The sequence below is a fragment of the Desmodus rotundus genome, chromosome 2, assembly GCF_022682495.2.
Source record: "Desmodus rotundus isolate HL8 chromosome 2, HLdesRot8A.1, whole genome shotgun sequence".
In the NCBI taxonomy this organism is placed as follows: domain Eukaryota; kingdom Metazoa; phylum Chordata; class Mammalia; order Chiroptera; family Phyllostomidae; genus Desmodus; species Desmodus rotundus.
This window is the reverse complement of record NC_071388.1, coordinates 67,914,272-67,935,254: the sequence shown is the minus strand read 5'-3', so window position 1 is coordinate 67,935,254 and position 20,983 is coordinate 67,914,272. Positions and strand designations below refer to the sequence as shown.

Genomic DNA, 20,983 nt, shown 5'->3' with positions numbered 1-20,983 from the left:
TTTAAATTTTGACCCACATTTGCCAGAGATACTACATGACATTTTGTTATTCCCCCGGTTTCCTTTCAGAACAATAGGTCCTGATGACTTGAATGAAGAGATATAGTTTTGTATAAAATCAGTTTCCATGTTGTTTGGAGAAGGATAGCAATCTCTTCAGCCTCCTGATACTTTCCAATGAAGTTAAAATGTGCCTACTGATGTCAGAAGCATGTACACAAATTAGTTAGGGAAGAAAAAGAGTAAGAGAACTGTACAAAGAGCTTCATATGGTGAGAGACACTAGAATTAACATTAGCAATTGTCTTGAGTGCCACAAGTTTCATAAATTTCAGAGGAAATAAAATAATGGAGTATATTATAAATTAACATAAAGGCTTGGAGTATGTCATTGCATTTCTTTTTGCATTAATATTCAATGATTTGAGGTCAGAAAGAACTGTATCCTTTAAAAGAGGAAAAGAGTGATTGTTATAAGTTTATTATTTTCCTATTAACTGTTATTTTGACATAATTTCAAATTTATAGAAAAGAATAGTACAAAGCATCCCATTAATTTTCCCTCCCAAATGTTAACATTTTACTGTATTGAGAATAAATTGTGGATATGGTGCTCCTTTACCCCTAACTATTTTAGTATGCATTTTCTAAAAACCTGGCTAATAATGAAAACTCTTGTACATTATCACAGCACAAGCAACAATTTCAGGAAATTAACCTGAATATGGTTCCATTATCTAATATACAGACATTATTCAGATTTCACCAAATGCTTTAATAATTCTCTTTAGAGTAAAGTACAATGCAGGGTTAGCTGTGGCAGTCAGTTATCATGTCTCTTTAGTCTTTTAATCCAGAATGGTTTTTCAATTTTTAAATTCTGTGTGGTATTTCAAAGTACAAAGGCCATACATTTTGTACAGTGTCCTTCAATTTTGGTTTGTCTGATCATATTTTATCACGATCAAATTCAGGATGTACAGTTTTGGGAGGAATACTTAGCGACAGCATTGTGCTCTCCTCTCAGGAGACACAAAAGGTTGAGCTGTTCCGTTCCTGGTTTTGTCACCATTGGTCACTCCGTTAAAGTGCTCTCAGGTCTCTGTAAAGTTAAATGTGAATGTCTTTACACATAGACTATTTTGCATAGAAGATTTGCCATCCCACCTTTATCACCCCAGGTAAGGTCTGACCTGGCTTTACCCACAGTGTATGTAAAGGTAATGCATAACATATATTTTTCAGGATAATAGTGTGATAAAGTACAAAAAAGAAGAGAAGGAAAGAAGAAGAAGTAAGAGAAAAGAAAGGAGAAAGAAAAAAGTGGCTTTGACTTTACACAGATCTGTAAATAAATTTTGTTTGCTACTTATTTTCTGTGTTTTGTTTTTTCTTCTGATCTGTGAGGATAAGATTTTACACCTTACATGGCTGTTTGTAGATTAAAAATCAGATATACCTAAGTCCCCAACCCCTTCATCAACAAGTGTCAGCCTGCTCTTTTTCTATGCATCTGTTTTTAATTTGCTTGTCAGTTCGTTTTGTTCATTAGATTCCACATATGAGTGAAATCATATAGTACTTTTCTTTCTCTGACTGGCTTATTTCACTTAGCATAATGCTCTCCATTTTGTACTGTTGCAAAAGGTAAGATTTCCTTCTTTTATTATGGCCTAATAGTATTCCATTGTGTAAATGTACCACAGCTTTTTTATTATTATATTATTATTATTGGTTTTAGAGAGAGAGGAAGGGAGAGAGAGAAACATTGATGTGAGAGAGAAACATCAAGCGGTTGCCTCGCATATGCTCCCTGACTAGGGATTGAAAACACAACCTCCATAGGTGCCCTGACCTGGAATTGAAATCCCAACCTTTTAGTGTGCTGGACAATGCCCCAGCTAATTGAGCCATACGGACCAGGGCCGAAAGCTGTATAATTGTATTAACCAGTGTCACCCCAATAAATTCAATGAAAAGGAAAGAATTCAGATATACCTAGAGCTTAGAAAAAATCAAGTACTCAGTGCTCAGTGTCCTATGTTAGCTATTATAAATATTGTGAGCTCTGACAATTGACCAAAATAACTAGGATAAACTAGTGTGAATTTATATTTTAATCCCAGTGAAACAAAGACACCTGAAAATATCTAGTATGGCTGCTTTGTTTGCCCTGACAATTTAAGCTGGAAAACATAGGTTGTTGAGCAAAGTCTACTTATCGTTACTTAAAAAACAACAACAACAACAACAAAAAACCCAACATTTATTTCTGCTGCACCTGATCTATTCAGATATACCAAAATATGAAACTCTTTCCATGCTTAATGTTGCTACCTTGTTAAAAACTCGTGACGGCTATGTTCCAATCATGAAAGGTGATAGCACCCTATCTTCCCTCGCTTTAATTTCCACATTGGTACTTCAGGAAAAGAAAGATGGTATACAACTTTTAAAGTATCCTCATCTTTTATTATAAAAATATGAAAACTATAAATATTATTTCAGAAAGGATAGAATAGCCACTCTAATAAAGTTAAAAATATGGAGTTCCCGGGACGCCAAGAACTCCGAGTGGACCCTCGCTACCATGCTGTCTGGAATGGTACTTTCTGCTGCCACCATAGCAGCCCCCTCTCTGAAGAATGCAGCCCTCCTCGGCCCAGGGGTATTGCAGGCAACGAGGATCATCCACACTGGGCAGCTAAGTCTTGCCCCTGTACCACCTCTTCCAGGTTGTGGAGGAAAAGGGCTGATCCCTGAGGAATTCTTCCAGTTCCTTTATCCCAAAACCAGTGTAGCAGGATCCTATGTGGTTTGAACTGGGCTTATCCCACATTTTTTATCCAAAGAAATATGTGTGGTTACTCCAGAGAGCATTTCTGCCATGTCAACAATAGACCTGCTTCTCTATATTGTTAAAAAATTTGGTGCCTCTATTGGGGAATTTGCTGATAAACTCAATGAGCCAAAAACAATCACCCAACTAGAAGTGAAACAGGCTTCCATCAAAAACATCCAGGAAGTGATTGATCTGGAGAAGTCCCAGCAGGCACTGATTCAAAAGTGCCATTGCCTTTTTGATGCCTAGAGGAATAACGTTGCTATGGCCTTGGAGGTTACTTACCAGGAACGGCTGCAGAGAGTATATCAGGAGGAAAACAATTGCCTGGGCTATTATATCTTGGTGCAGAATATGTTGGTTAGAAGGAGCAAGAGCACATGATATATTGGGTGGAGAAGCATGTGGTGCAGGGCATCTATGCACAGCAGGAAAAGGAGACATTTGCCAAGTGCATTGCAGATCTAAAGCTGCTTGCAAAGAAGGCCCAAGCTCAGGAAGTTACATAAATAAATCTATCCAAATTGAGTGGAAACTAGGTTGTGACAAAAAGCCTTCTTCATCACCTTCTACTGGAGTCCAGTTTACCCCACCTAAAAGTGAAAAGTGTGAATTTCACCCAATGACAGAATTAAAACAATCTATTGGCCAGTGAGATGTTTCTTATCCTTCTTGCTCTGCATTTTGAATTGTCCCATGATTCTGTTTGAATAAGCAGTGTGCCTTTTATAACATTTGATACCTGACTAAAGACTACCAAGTTATCATTCAAATTTGTAATTAATTCTATCATCTTACAATAAAGTGATAGTAAAACATAAGAAATTAAACATATGGAGGTGGACTCCATTTTAGATTTCAAAGAAAAATACATAGAATGTGTGCATTGTTATGTAATAACAAATAAGAGAAACATGATCAGTTCTCAAAATAATTACTTGTATTATCTAAACTAAAATTAGCAAACTCAATTACCACTGCTTCCATGATTCAATATTTTGATTTTTTTGCATGTGATTTATACAGGAGAGTCCATTTAGTCTCAGATTAGATGCTTTATTTAAAAATGGAACATATGATTACCTTAGTAGTGTTTCCTCCAGAATTCTTCTGAAGCAAAATAACAGCTCTCTGGTGAGTTACATGCAGCAGGAAAAATTTATTGTAAAGTTTTTCACAATGATAGAATTTCTCATGGATTTTTCAATGCTTTCTTGAGGATATTCTGTGGCATACATATCTGGTAGCTTTCCAAGCCTCCTTTTATTTCTGTTTCTTCCTTGATAATAATAATAATAATAATAATAAATTACTTTTTATGTCAGGTGGTCATGGCTTCAAGAAAGCATTCTGGCTCTAGGAAAGGAATTTTGATAAGTTAAGAAGAGGACTGTGTCACAGGAATGAGGATAGGATGAGTTTTGGGCAATGTGTGAGGACGAGACATCTGCAAAGGCCTTCTAGAAAAGAGATAGAAGGTGTGATATAACTTAGCTCCCTAGGTGGCTACAATTTTGTGACCACAAGGGAACAAGTTGGAACATAAAATCTACAACAATAATAAGGATGGGCAGAACAAAGACCAGGGTGGAAAAAAAGAAGAAAATATGAGTATTTGAAAACATTGTACAGCTCTTCAGTGAGCCAGTCCTAGAACTGCAGATATTTGCTATACAGGAAATGGTATAATCTTACTGTTGGTCATTTATGGTTTGTATTTATGGTCCTGCAGCCAGCACCATCTTATCTTTTTCAGGTGCTTTGCCGTAAAAGTAAAGATAAATAACATCATTCGTGCAAAAAAATATTTGGAGTATCTAACTGCAAATCACTGTTTTCAGTGCTAAGGATGTATTTATTAATTTTTTAAAGATTTCTTTTAAATTATTTATATTTAGATATAGGAGAAGGAAAGGAGAAAGAGAGGGAGAGAAACATCAATATGTAGTTGCCTCTCATGTGTCTCTTACTGAGATCTGGCTGGCAACCCAGGCTTGTGCCCTGACTGGAAGTTGAACTGGTGGCCCTTTGGTTTGCAGTCTGGCACTCAATCCACTGAGCCACACCAGCCAAGGCATGGATTCAGATCAAGAAATTCCTCTAGCCATATTTTGGTTTTCATAATAATTAAAATAAAAATATAGAGAGGAACAATAAGGAATACACATTAAACTTTCTTTAAAAGGCAATGAAGGAACATAACATTTATTGCACATTGTCTTAACTAGTTTTAAGAGGAATTAAATGAGATAATACTGCAAAATCCAGACAGAGCTTGGTACCTAGTAAGCACTGAGTTAACTAATAATAGTAACATTTTAACTAAATATTACAAGGACAAAGTATTGGAATATAATGATGAATTCTGAATTGTATAAGAAAGCTTTTTTAAATATAAAAAAGTATGTAAAATTATAAACATATGTTTAATCTTTAAATTTTATTTTATTTTTAATTATATTTTATTATGCTTCTACAATTGTCCCAATTTTACCCCTTTGCTTCTCCCTACCCAGCACTCCCCACTCCCTCAGGAAATCCCCACACCTTTGTTCATGTCCATGGGGCATGTGTATAAGTTCTTTGGCCACTCCATTTCCTATTCTGTATTGTACATCCCTATGACTATTCTGTGGCTACCAATTTGTACTTCTTAATCCCTTCACCTCTTTACCCCTTCCCCCCAAAACCTATCCCATCTGGCAACTATCAAAGCACTCTCCATATCCATGATTCTGCCTCTGTTCTTTTTGTTTGCTTAGTCTTTTTTGTTTTCAATTGTTGATAGGTAGGTGTTCACTGCCATTTTATTGTCCATAGTTTTGATTTTCTTATTTCCTTAAATAAGTACCTTTAATATTTCATGTAATAATAGTTTGGTGATGATAAACTTCTTTAGTTTTTCATCTAAAGAAGCTCTTTGTGTTGCCTCCCGTCAAGGCCAGGCAGGTCCATGGTATTCGTGCAGACGGAAAAATATTCCAGAGCTGTTGGGATGTCTGGCATGCCTTTATTCACAGGTGGGGGAGCCAAGCTCACTGCAAGCTGCATGTCTGTCTGTGTGTCTCATTCATGGCTCCTGCTCCCCAGTGTGGCTCCTGTCCCCTTGCGTGTCTCTCATCATCACCACCCCCAGCAGGGAGTCCCTACCTGTTTTAAGTACTAGAGGGGAACAAAGCTGGAAAACTGCCAAAGCCTTACATAACATACTAGTTCTGCGCCTGAAAGAGATCATTTTATGTTACGGGAACAGTTTATCAGACCCAGTCTCAAGGCTATGAGAACACTAGTTATCAGGTCCTTCCAAGGCTATGGGAACAGTTCTTCCCTTAGTTACCCAGACACCTGGCTGAGGAAGCCAGACTGCATCCACTTACCCTACACTCTTTATCTGCCCTTCAATTCTAAGTAACAGCTTTGCTGGGTAGAGCAATCTTGGCTATAGTTCCCTTGTTTTTCATGACTTTGAATATTTCTTGCGAGTTCCTTCTAGCTTGAAAAGTTTCTTTTGAGAAGTCAACTGACAGTCTTATGGGAATTCCCTAGTAGGTAACTAAGTTCTCTTCTCTGGCTGCTCTTAAGAGTCTCACTTTATCTTTAACTTTTGGCATTTTAATTATGTTTCTTGGTGCAGACCTGTTTGCATCCATCTTGTTTTAGACTCTCTGTGCTTCCAGGACTCGCATGCCTATTTTCTTCACCAAATTAGGGAAGTTTTCTTTCATTAATTTTTTAAATAGGTTTCTAATTTCTTGTTCTTTCTCTTCTTGTTCTGGCACCCCTATGATGGGCATATTGCATACTTGAAGTTGTCCGAGAGGCTCCTTACACTGTCCTAGTCTTTGGGGACTCTTTTTTCTTTTTGTTTTTCTGATTTTTTTTTTTTTGGTTCCTTGTGTTCCAAATCATTGATTTGATTCTCAACTTCATCCACTCCACTGTTGATTCCCTATAAATTGTCCTTTTTTTTTTTTCCATTGCTGTATCCTTCATTTCTGACTGTATCTTTTTTCTGCTGTCAAGGTCCTCACTAAGTTCCTTGTGCATCCTCTTAACCGCAGTTTTGAATTCTCCATTTGATAAATTGTTCATCTCCATTTTGTTTAGTTCTTTTCCTGGAGTTTTGATCTCTTCTTTCATTTGGGCCATGTTTCTTTGACTCCTCATTTTGGCAGTCTCCCTGTGTTTGTTTCTATGTATTAAGTAGAGCAGCTATGACTCCCTGTCTTGAAAGTATGGCCTAATATATAGTAGGTGTCCTGTAGAGTCCAGTGGCAGAGCCTCCCACCCCATCTTCCAAGTTGGGTACTCAAAGTGCACCCTTCATGTTGGCTGAGTACACTCTCCTCTTGTAGTTGAGACTTGCTTGCTGTTGGGAGGTCAATGGGAGGGATTTACCCAGGTCAGTCAGCTGCAAGGACTGGCTGTGACCACTGATGACCAACATCTGCCCTCCATGAAAGATCAGTTATGCAGGGGCTGGGTGGTGGTGCTCCAACATGGTCTGTTGATGTACACGGGGTGTGCAGGCTCTGGGGTTTCCTGGTTTGGTGTAAGCCAGGCTCAGCTAGCCCCTCTGCTCCACCTGGAGCCATCCAGCATGAGCAACCAATCAATCTGCAGATGGCTGCTAATTGTGCTGGGCTTGGAGGCTCCCATGCAAAGCAAAACTGTGATCTAGAGCTGACTACTGCTAGTGCTGTGCCTGGGGTTGCTTAGCCAGAGGTATAGGTGTTGGGGGCTTGCTGAGACTCGCTGTTGCTTTTTTAAGAGAATTTAGGAGAATGTGAATCTTGAGCCAAGACCAGTCATTTATATGGAAAAACTACTGTTTACAGCTCGGGTGGAGCCTCATGGATTTCTCAGTGTGGAGCCAACTCTGTTAGCCAGTTTGATGGAGTATCAGATATGGCTCCAACCTGCCAGCTCTGTGGCTCTGTCCAGGTAGGGCTCTGAAAAAGAATAATGTCCTCTATCCGCCTTTTTGTCTGGGAGAAATTTTCCCCAGCTCTCATCCTGATGCCAGACACTTCATTTCCTCTCTGTATGTCTCTGGAGCCTTGCAAGCTGCCACTGCAGTGCTAGAGCTCAGAAGGCGTGGTCTGAATAAGTTGTGTGTGGCCCCTTTAAGAAGAACTGCCTGGGATTCCAGTAGTTACTTTCACTTACTCCAAACACACTGATTTTTACAGCCAGAAGTTATGAGGACTTATCTTCCTGGTGCTGGAACTCTAGGCTGGGGGTCCTGGTGTGGGGCTGGGACACCTCACTCTTGAGATATCCCTCCTGAAATTTATCCACCAAAAATGAGTGTGGGATCAGCTTGTTCCACATCTCCATGTCTCCTACTTTGATGGATATGGCTTCTACTTTAATTCCTTAGTTGTCGGACTTCCATTCAACTCAATTTCTGGCAATTCTGAGTGATGGTTGTTCTATGATTGTAACTTTGATGTGGTTGTGTGAGGAGGCAAACTGTGTTTGCCTACATCTCCATCTTGAATGAAAGTCCCTAATTTTTAAATTTTAAATTAAGTACTGTTTTTGAAAGGAAAAGACTGTCAGTTTGGGCTATACTTAGAAAGTCCTAACCATTTAAAATTTAAGCACTGTAATAAAAATATACAATCTCTTAAATTAGGGTAGTTTTATTGAGATACATGGGAAGTTTTAGGAGTTGGAAGACCATAGGACTCCTAATATGCTTTACAAAAAACATTGTATCTATAGTTATCTCCAGGTGGCTTATCTTTTTTTTTCCATAAGCAGCATGTAGCCTTCTCCAAAATGTTTTTCCAAAATCTCAATCAAGCAAGTGAAACTAAGGCACTTTCTGATCCTAGCAAAAGAATGGCAGTGTCAAAACATAGTAATATCAATGAATATTAAGGAAATATTAATGAGTCACTACCCTGGGGTTGGAAAGATAATCCTAGCAGAGACTCCTGAATACTTTGTCAAAACTGCCCAAACATTAGAATTTGCACTTCTGTTTACATTTTCCTCCATCATGATTGGTGGTTTGTCATTATTTCTTTACTTGCTTGGAGGCATTTTTCTAACCGAATACATTCTGTGAGACAAAAGAATCCTCACTCATCAAGGCTGTCAACTTGGCCATTTCTCTTTTTAGTTTTTCTTGTTAGTTACTCCTGCTTTTACTTACTTAAGACATGTCACTCATTCAACAGATGCACTGACAGATACTAGGCTGACGTGTAAATTTATTCACAGGGAAGAAAAGAACATTTTTGTTCTGATGTTTTATTTTTATCTCTGTGTGCCATCTTTATTTGACAGATTATAAAGCCATATCCATATTAAAAAGCATCTTTAAATAAAAAGCAATTTGTCATATCAATATTGCCTTTCCACCTCTTTTATTTCCATGGCCTTAGAAGGCTTACTGAAAATAACACTTCTCACATATGGAGACAGTAATTCAAGTAATGGTGAATAGCCTGTCTTTCCTTCTTTCTTTCTCTCTTTCTTTCCTTCCTTCCTTCTTTCTTCCTTCCTTCCTCCCTTCCTCCTTTCCTTCCTTCCTTCCTTCCTTTTCTTTTTTTTTTTTTATTATTTCTGGCTTAGTCAATGTGCACAGGGAAAAAATATATTGCCTTTCTGTATCATAGAGGCAAGTGGAGAGCATATACTCTGCTTGTACTTTTCTAAAACACTAAAGAGATTACAACTCATGGGTATAGGAAATAAAATAGTAAAATTCAGAACTTAGAAACAGGAGTCAATAAGAAAACCTGTATTATATTTTATTTAAGAAAGACCCTTCTTAAAAATGGAATAAAACTCTCCTTCATATGTCAGTGAAATGAACAGTCTTTCTGTAATTAGAATATATAGATTTAATTTATTCCTTTTACAAGTTTAGGTATGGAAATTAAATGATGCTTTTGTAAAATGGTGTTTGAAAGTACATATTTTTTCTATATTTAAAGTATGTATAGTTAGTGTGAGTTACCATTTGAGAAAAAAAATCAAAGGCCGATTCCCATAGAACCAGTCATCCTGGATGTTAGAAATGAACTAAGTAGCCACAATCACTGAACATATGTCAAGCCAAAAGCGATAAATGCACAGCACTTATGGAAGGTCTAGTAGTTCTGAACATAAATAGAGTAATTAATATAAGTATTTATCAGATGTTGTGCATGTCATAAAAAGACATTTCATTCCATTAAGCTAGTTCTTTTCATGACTGGTAATACTCAAATGGTTCTCGAAAGCTAGAATGTCTCCATTTGCAAGCTCACTTGTTGCTTCAAAATATCTTAGAATTTAGATATTTAGGGGTTATCTCAGTCAGTATGATAATCAGTATGAATAAATGAGCACTCCACCCTCTTGGTGTAGAATATTAGTATTTTTCAAGTATGTCAGAAACTTTTTTTTATGCAACTTTTCATAGAGATATTTCCTCTAGGGGCATGTTTTTTTTTTTTTTATCTGAAATAAACACTTTATATCACAATGTGGATTTCGGAGAGAGAAATCAAAGAAATGTGTGAGAACAATTAATATGAATTAATATAAGGCCCTATAATTGATTAAGAGGCTAATAAAGTGTTTTTAAGTACAATTTATTGGTTATGCTATTACACTTGTCCCGTTTTTCTCTCCCCTTTACCCTCCTCCACCTTACTTACAACCTCCCTTCTACCAGCATTGTCCCCTCTTAGTTCATGTCCATGGGTCATACATATAAATTCTTTGGCTTCCCCACTTCCTATACTATTCTTAATCTCCCCCTGTCTATAATGTACCTACCAATTATGCTTTACCTTTACCTTTTTTTCCCTGTACCTTTTGCTCATCCTCTCCCCTCCCCTCTGATAGCCCTCCATGTAATCTCCATTTCTGTGATTCTGTTCCTATTCTAGTTGTTTGCTTAGCTTGTTTTTGTTTTTTAGGTTCAGTTGTTGATGTGAGTTTGTTGTCATTTTACTGTTCATAGTTTCAATCTTCCATTTTTTCTTAGATGAGTCCCTTTAACATGTCATAGAATAAAGGCATGGTGATGGTGAACTCCTTTAACTTGACCTTATCTTGGAAGCACTTTATCTGCCCTTCCATTCTAAGTGAAAGCTTTGCTGGATAGAGTAATTTTGAATGTAGTTCCTTGCCTTTCATGACTTGGAATACTTCTTTCCAGACCCTTTTTGCCTGCAAGGTTTCTTTTGAGAAATCAGCTGACAGTCTTACAGGAACTCCTTTGTAGGTAACTGTCTCCTTTTCTCTTACTGCTTTTAAGGTTCTCTCCTTACGTTTAATCTTGGTAATGTAATTATGATATGTCTTCATGTATTCCTCTTTGGGTTCAACCTCTTTGGGACTCTCCAAGTGTCCTGGACTTGCATGTCTATTTCCTTCACCAGATTGGGAAAGTTTTCCTTCATTATATTTTCAAATAAAATTTTAATTTCTTGCCATTCCTATTCTCCTTCTCGCACCCCTATGATTTTGATGTTGGGATGTTTAAAGTTGTCCAAGATGTTCCTAAGCCTCTCCTCATTTTTTTTTTTGAATTCTTGTTTCTTTATTCTGTTCCAGTTAAATGTTTATTTCTTCCTTCTGTTCCAAATCTTTGATTTGAGTCCCAATTTCCTTCCCTTCATTGTTGGTTCCCTGCATATTTTTCTTTATTTCACTTTGAACAGCCATCACTTCTTCCTCTATTTTGTGTCTCTACTCAGTCATTTCTGTGAGCATCCTGATTATCAGTGTGGTGAACTCTGCAACTGATAGGTTAGCTATGTCACTTAGTTTTTTTTCTGGAGTTTTGATCTGTTCTTTCATTTGGACCACATTCTTTGCCTTGGTGAACCTGTTATGTTGTAAGGGGCAGAGCCTTATGTATTTGCCAGGGAGGACAAACCCACTTTGCTGTGTTGTGGTGCTGTATGTGGGGGAGCGGTCAGAGAGGGAACAATGCCACTTACTTAGCTCTTGCCCCACTTTCTGTCACTTTCCTTGCTACCCACAAGCAAATTGGGCCCTTCTGGTACTGATTCTCAGGTAGGTGGATTTGTGTGTGTTCTAGGATTCCATGGGTCCCTCCAACAGACTCTCCTGTGAGACTGGGAGTTTCTCCCACCACCCCAACCCTCATAGGTTTTTACATCCAGAGGTTTTGAGGCTTTATTTCCCCTCACTGGAACCCTGGGTTGCATTATCTGCCTCACTCCCCAGTTGTTCTTCCCAGTTGATGGGCATGCAAATGTGGGACCCCTGGTTCACTGGCAGCCATTTTCCTGCATGTCCTTTCTGCCCTGTCTACTGGTACCCACCCCCCCTACCAGTGTGGATGAATGTTTCTTTAACTCCCTGATTGTTGGACTTCCATAAAATTCAATTTTCTGGCAGATCTAGTTGTGTTTTGTTTTTAAATTCGTTGTCCTTCTTTTGGTTGTGAAAGGAGGCAAAGAGTGTATCCACCTATACCTACATCTTGGCTAGAAGTCCCTGTCCACAGTGTTTCTTATAACTGTATAAAAATTAAAATTCAATATTGTGCTTAACATTAGGTCTTAAGTGTCTAATGCAGATGTGGCTAGTATATAGTAAGTACTTAATGATAGCTGAATGAAAAATAAGTAAATGAACCCCTCAAAGCTACATATTTAAAAGACTTACAATTTAAAAGAACCATTAGGTTATTACTTTCAACTGGGTGTCTCATTTGCAAGAAAATGAATACTTTCAGAGTTCTGTTATCTCTGGTACCATAAATTTAAAATCACTGCTCCAATAGCTTATTCACATTTTGAACAACTATTTAACATATCTTAAATAATTCTTGAAAACAAAGTACCAAGTAAACAACAATTATAATTACTTGGACCTTATCCTTTGAATATATGTTGAATTATTGAAATCTGTCTTCAAAGGGCCCAAACAAAACCACTACCGCGAAGCAAAGAAAATCTGTTCCTAATAATACACAAAGTTAGTTTTTCTGGCTCTGTGGTGGTAAAAGAATTTGCATCTAAGCTTTTAATTGATTTTTTTTTCTATTACTTGGAGAAAACCTTATGAGCTAAAACCTGTCAGAAGTTTTCTGACTGTTTCCTTTAGCTCATTCTTCTGCTGTATTTGTAACCACACACCAGATGTGGTCAAGGGACAGCTGATTTCCTGGGCATGGCTACAAATGCTTCACGATGTACTTGGATGGGAATTTCACATACAACGAGTGAAGCAGTCATTTTGCATGAAAAATGAGTCCAAAACCTGACAGCTTCATGATACATCATGATGACTGCGGAATCATAATTTTTCAGAAAACCTGGCTTGGAAAAAAAAATAAATGTACCTCAAGGATATCTATGAATTCCCAGTTTTTTGGTGTATATAGCATTTCCATCTCAAATCCCTGGGATAAATCCATCTCATTTGTGACCTTTTCTGAACACAAGTGCCATGGAAAGCGCCTTACTTTCTTTCGTTAATATTGTTTTAACACTATTTGTTCAGTGTGACTTGAGTATTGACATTTCTGTTTAATGTTTCTATAACAGTTCTTTGGGCAATTATTCTCTTAATAATTTGAGAAATATTTTTAAAATAACAATAGCCTTATAGATAAAGAAAACATTGTTTTATAAAGGAGTTGAATGACTTATATGGGTTAGTGTGATTTTTAACATTCATTATGGAATATTTATTCATTACAGAATACGAGAATAATGAAGAAAAGTAGTAAAAAGAAAAATGTGCATATTCAACATGTTTGCTCTTTCTGCTTATTTTCCTGCTGTGTATACATTTTAAAAATGTAGATGTAGTTATATTGCATAAGTAGGTACATCTTACGAAAATGTATTATCATTTTTCCATGTTATTGCCACCATATTTCCATTAGTGCCAACTTAAAATTTTTCATACATTTATTTTCTTACAGTGGATTTTTGTATTTTTATTCAAGTACAGTTGTCTCCAATTTCTCACCATCACTTTCCTCCACCCCACCCACCCCCACCTCCCACCCTCGATCCTTCCCCCATTTACTATGAATGCTACATAGAGGGTGGGGCAAAATATATTTGCAAGTATGAGTACACAAAACAGATTTTTCTTATTTATTAATTATTGTATTGTTTTCCAACAAAAACATATAAACCTAGTTTTGTCCCACCCTCTATTTCTAGCTATACTTCATGGTCAGCAACTTGTCCCTTTCTTTTGTAATTAAAACTATGATTTTGTTCTTTCTTATATTTTCTATCACCTTTATTCCCAGAAAACCCACTTTTTTCAATAATATTTTGTCTTATTTGTATAATAATTTTATTTCAAAATATTTAATTATTAAATGTGTGTGAAATGAGTTTACCTACAGAGCGTCAATAAAAATTCTAGCTTAGTTAATATATATTAACATAAATCTTCCCTTTTCTTTATACCGATATCGCCTTTGAGATTTGGCAGTCATGTTTAACACACGATGTACTCACTGGTATTCTAATGTATGTAAACAATTTACTTTCTGTTCATTATTGTCAAATTTATCTTATTAATTAGATTTTTATTTGATTTGATTACTTAAATATTTAGTCATATAGTCATATGCTGTGCAAATAAAATTAAACTTTCTTCATTTAACAGTGCTTACCAGCATTCAGAAGACAAACCTCTACCTTTTACTACATAAGTCCACACTTGCTCTTATTCCCTTGTATTGTGGCTATTTTGTGAGTTATTTCATTGGGAAAGTGATTTGCTTCCCTGTGTCTAGAATGTTAATAATCAACCCCTCAAAACTGCGAACTGAAGTGTAATTTAAAGAGCAATGACACCCATCTGTGTAGATAAGCTTCTAAAGTGAAACAGAAATCAGAGCATTTGTTCCTCAGGGTGGCTGTGCTAGTCTTACCTGTAGGAACCATTTTTCATTTCACCTTCCTGGCCAGCATGCCTTTAGTCTTTTATTGCTGTCTGCACTATAATATATCTCCAGGCATTATTATGTATATGCCCCATCACATACAGCTTTGTCTAGACTGCCAGTCAAAGTACCCAAAGTATTGGGCACAGGACACAGGCAGGGAGGATCAGTATCCCTTTATGCTGAAAACTTGGATCTCGAGCTGAGGTTACATGATGCTGGAAACTGACGGACCTATTCTATTTCAACGGGAAGTTTCTAGAGACATTTCCTCCTACACGTAGTCTCTTTCCTGAGCCTCATTTTTTAAACGAAATTTTAAAATTCTACACACTACTTCTCCCTTTCCAAGAATTTCTTTTATTTTTGCTTTTTCTTTCTTTTTTTGCTTTTCTAATATTTTAAATATTTATGTCAAATTTAGCCAGAGATGCCATCTGGTACTTAAACATAGAGAACCTTGAAATACTTTTTTAAGAAAAAAATAATAAACTTTTAAAGTCAACTCTATACATCTGATACACTCTGATAATTTAATATATATTTTGTAAAGACTTGAAAAATATTAATTGCTAAATTACTAGATTATCTTTTTAATTTTTAAGAATTAAGATGTTTTCTAAATATACATATACATGAACATATATTTTGGTTGTGTGTATGTGATGTGCACAGAAAGGCCTGTTTTTTCCAGATGCTTTTAATGTTAAATGTAATTGCATGAACTATATATACACACACACATATATATATATAGACATATAGATAGATACACAGACATGCATACATATTATTGTACATGTATTTTGTAGCTTGTTCTTTTTAATATTGTGTATTGTAAAATTTAACTTTTTAAGATTATTTAAGGTACATATTGTTCAATGTTATAGGTCTATTATAATGTATTTAGTTCCTAATTATGACCATTTAGAATATTTGAAATTATTTATTCTTTTACTTAAAATAATAAGAGTTAGATTTGATCCCACAAATGAAAAAGTAATGCTAGGTAATTTATAAGCAACTTATTTCACATTTTTAATTATTAGGACAAATAAAATAAAGTAGCAGAAGAGGCAAATATTCTTTATATTTAAGTCTCTAATAACATATTTAAACAATTATATCCATTGAAGAACTTTGAAACAGATATTTGTTTAAACAATGTACTTTAAATTTGTGACTTCACTACACTATTAAATAAAATTAACCTTCGTGAACAGAAACTAAATTCAAACTGGCTTTTTCATCAGTCTAGCAAGAACAAAAAATGTTAGCTTTGACTTTGCCAGTTATTATTGAACTACTTTTGATGTGGCTTTATGTATTTTCACCAAATTATGTAATTTTAAAATCACTTCAATTTAAAATATTTTTAGAAATACTCTCTGGGATTTTAAATTATAGGGTGTTCTCAACAATATTAAATATCCCATATACTTAGTAAAAACATTCAGAAATTAGTTTTTAGTAAAAAGAGTTGAACGACACATACCACCAAGTAAATCATAAAGCAATTAAAAGTGCCTCAGGTTAGAAGGACATTTGAAAGCCTTACAGTTTTAGATTATTTTCAGAAATTTTACATCTGGATCTCATAGTTAGCATCCATATGTGCATTAGATCTCTAATATCTGTACGTAGAAATATCTTCAGAAGGCGTTATTCTTCCAGAAGTATGTTGCCAGTGTTGAGGTCCTATGTGTCTGGTGCTTCTGCCTCAGGGTTGTCCATTCAGCCACCAATTTCTACACTGAAAAAGTTTTCCTATGATAAAATGCTATTGTTTTAAGTATGCCAATGGCTTTACCTGAGGGATAACAGTAAAAATGAAAATGATATACCCATGCCTGTTGTGTGCATGTGTGTGCACATATTCTTCCCAATTATGTCTTCTCCAAATGACTCCTGTTTAATTTACTGAAGCACAACTGTTTGGTCTGTTTTAAACTTTATGTTGATTTGATTCCTGAATCTGAAATAAAATTTACCTCTGACCAAATCAAAAACTGGAGAAAATCAGAAAAATTCTATAGTCCACTAGCCACAAAGTGTGTATTTATATAAAGGTTTGAAAAAGAATTGATACTGACAGCCCTGGCTAATGTGGCTCAATGTATTGAGTGCTGGCCTGCGAACCAAAGGGCTGCTGGTTCGATTCCCAGTCAGGTCACATGCCTGTGTTGCAGACCAGGTCCCCAATGTGGGTTGTGTGAGAGGCAACCACACATTGATCTTTCTCTCCCTCTCTTCCTCCCTTCCTATCTCTCTAAAAATAAATAAATAAAATCTTTAAAAAAAGAAAAAAGAATTGATACTGAAAGCTTTCTAATTAAAGAATACAACAATGTGAGAAAACACGTTTTGTAAGGTTTTTTTTCAAAGTTTTGTGTATGGCTTCTTGTTATGGGTCGGTGTGAAAGACAGAGAAAGAGGTGATTATGAATAAATATTCCACCTACCCACCCAATATTTCAAGTCTTTGGACTACAGCTGCCAGTTAAAATCCATATACTTACATCTGAGTCTTGAAAAATTGTTTCATGAAAACATCAATTATATTTCATTTTACATAAAATAGTGAATTAAATAAGTTATAAGATAAAGTTTTATTAGTAGTAGTAATAAGAAGAACATGTAATATTTTAAAAAATTCATTGCTGTTTATATAAATATATTGTACAACAATGTTTAGTTTTGAAATTTATATTATAAAGCTAGTGTTTGTATTTCATTGTGATGAAATAGGAAAAACACATGCTGCATATAGTCATTTATGTAAAGTTAACATAATTATTACTGTATTTTACAAGTTGTAATAAAATAATTTTAATATGCTTCTCAATATATATTCCTACTAGTGATATCAAACACCAACCAGATTAGCAGCTAAATTAGTTTAGAAACTACTTACTCACTTAGAAAATATTAATTGCACATCTAATGAAACCAAGGGCCCTTATGACTTTGATTAAATTTAGTTTTATTTTATGTTTTAAAGTTTTTTTAAATTTTTATTGTTATTCAATTACAGTTGTATGCCTTTTCTCCCCATCCCTCCACCCCACCCCAGCTGAACCCACCTCCCTCCCCCACCTCCACCCTCCCCCTTGATTTTGTCCATGTGTCCTTCATAGTAGTTCCTGTAGCAGTGTGGTGATTGCTGGGGGAGGGGGGTATAAGGGGACTAAATGATAATGGGAAAAATACAATAAAGATTAAATCAATTTAAAAACTTTAAAACATGTTTTAAAACCCCCCTCCCCCAGCAATCACCACACTGCTGTGCATGTCCATGAGTCTATTTTTCCTTTTTTCTCAATCTCTCTACCTTCTCCTACCCCCTACCCAGTTCTTATCCTCCTGCTCTCCATCTATGAGTCTGGTCCCATTTTCCTTGTTAGTTCAGTTTGTTTGTTAGATTCCACATAAGAGTGAAATCATATGGTACCTGTCTTTCTCTGACTGACTTATTTCATAACATAATGTTCCCCAGGTCCATCCATACTGTTGCAAAGGGTAAAATTTTCTTCTTTTTTATGGCTAGGTAGTATTCCATTGTGTAAATGTCCCGTAGTTGTTTTATCCACTCATCTACCGATGGACACTTGGGATACTTTGGTGATTATAAATAATGCTAAAATGAACATAGGGGTGCTTATGTTCTTTCAAATTTGTGTTTTGAGTTCCATTGGATATACTAACAGAAATGAGATAATTTGGTCACAAGGTATATTCATTTTTAATTTTTTGAGGTATCACTATCCTGCTTTTACATCCTAGCTGTCTATATATCTTGCTCTCTCAGTCTCTATCCCTCAGAGACCTAGCCTTTCTACCAGATCAGTGTTTTTCAACTAGTGTACTCCAAGAATTTTTAAAACATGCAGTACTTAGTCAGGGGCACTGACCTCTTTTCCCTTAATTTATCAAGTAAAAACAATGATGCCGTGGCTGGTGTGGCTCAGTGGATTGAGTCAGGTCTTTTGAACATTAGTTTCCTGGCCTGCTGGATGGTGCCATTCACCAATAAAATAGCCCATATCTCTTCACTGAAATTCTCCATGTCTAGTGTTTGGCTCTGCTAGCACCCAGTGGATGAACTCCTTATATTCTGTAACACTAATATTTATCAGTGACCATTGGCGCTCAGGAATAAATAGAATAAACAAAGCATTGAACACATAGAGCTAATTCTCTAATATAGAGAATAAAAGAAGTAAATGTAAACAAGAGCATGACAACTTCAGATGATAAGTTTTATTAAGGAAAAAAATTAAAAGGCTAGATAGTATAGAAGTTGTAGGGTAAGTGTTAATTTATATAGCGTGGTAACACAAACCCTATCTGAAGAAAGCTTAAACTAAATGGTAAAAGCCAAAGGGGTAATTATTCTCACAGAGCATAAGGAACTGACATTTGGAAGACCCTGAGGTAGATTTATGCATAGTAAACTTAAGGCACAGGCACGAGTGAAGGGTTTGGCTGGAATGTCCTGACAAGGCAGACCTGACATTGGAGAAGCAGTCAGAGACCTCGTTTGCTGAGGCATTTTCGGGTTTGGCCTGGTGTATGGGGTTCATTATAAGCCCCAGAAGACGCGACAGCTTCAAGGCAAGCTTTGAGTGTTTGGTAATGGAGAATTACAGAATGCATCTGATCAGAAGCTGTGGGATTCTAGATGAAGTATAGTGAGATACTGGCATTTGATACAGAAACAAATATGACACTGACTAGGGTTAGAAGATGTAGCAAATAAAAATAAAGAGTTCCAAATATTTTTAGTATAAGTATGTCCCATGCAATATTTAGGACATACTTATAGCAATATATTTGTTGTTATTTACCTAAAATTCTATTTTATGTAGGTACCCTGAATTTCATCTGGCAAACATAAGATCCTTGGCATTCTTTGAGCATCTAGGGAAAGAAAAAGTTCCACAGACTTTGAAGGGGAAGGCTGTAGGAAGAGCTTGATATGGGGGTGGGTTGGGGGAGCACAGAATCAATAATTCTGTGTTGAAGATGATCGGTTTAAGAAGCATATTAACCATTCAAATGGTGATGCTGATAGCAGCTGAAGAGAGAAAATGGGGTTTGAAATAATGATACAGTGGTTATCTGCATGCAGGTGTTATTCAAAGTTGTGGGAATACTTAATCGATGGTGATGAAGGCAGCGAGAGAGCCAGGGGGCAGGAGAGAAAAAAATATGAGTGTGTGTTTGCACAGAAATCTAGGGCAAGTGGTCTACAACTGAATGAGGAAGCATAGTTCAGTAAGACGAGAACAGAAATCTGACTGTTGGAGGTGGTTGGTGTTTAAGTGAAGTGACAACCCCCACTGAGATGGGTAGAAGATGGGGGTGGCGGGCAAACAAGGAATATTAACTGTGTTGTGAAAAGGTGCCAAGATTGGAGAATAAGGGATTGGTGTCAGAGTGGAACAAGGGATCATGGGTTCAAGAAAAGTTTTTGTGTTTTCAAACTGCATAAGATTAACACATTTCCATGTAGATGAGAATTTTCATTAGCAAGAGAAAGTGAAGCAGATTATACATAATATTTGCAGACGGAAAATCCTTCACCAGTTGAGCGTGTATGAAACCCTGAGCTCGGGAAATGGGGACTAAATGTGTGCAGAGCAGTGAGGCAGGGACTCTGGTCATAAAGTGAGTACTTCTCATATCATTTTGTATACCTTCTAACAGGCAGCTGAGATATAATAGTTGAGGATTAATGATATGAGCTATAAAAATAAGTGAACATATTGAGGAAAATACACACATACATCATGAATCATGTTTGTTTGTTTGTTTGTTTGTTTTTGTCTCATCTTTTAGTCTGGATCACAGAGCTCTCCTTGGAGCTGTGAAAAGTCTTTTAGCACAATTCACATTATTATTCACTTTAATTGTCATTCTACTGATGGAGAGTAAGTATAATTTAGAATGCCCCCCCAGTTAAGCCATTTGCCCTTGCGAATTTTAGTGTGCAATAAATATGATGAATGGAAGAGTTAAAAATTTAGAAAAAAAATCCATGTGTCTCTGGCATTTTGGACAAACCACTGTTTACTCTACGGGCTCTACATAAATTGATTTGTTTGTAACTCAGAGACTGAGCATGTAAAAAAATATAAATAGCACACATGTTTTGTAACTTTCAGAAGTTGTTTCACTTCTATAGGTTTCAGTATGTCTCACAGAGTGAGAAAGAATTTAAGAAAGTACTAAGCTAATTA

General features: G+C 36.2%; 1 pseudogene; it reads left to right on the top strand.

Moving 5' to 3' along the window:
* The first annotated feature begins 2,590 nt into the window (after positions 1-2,590).
* On the top strand, positions 2,591-3,351 carry LOC128780293 (ATP synthase F(0) complex subunit B1, mitochondrial pseudogene; annotated as a pseudogene).
* Positions 3,352-20,983: the final 17,632 nt, after the last annotated feature.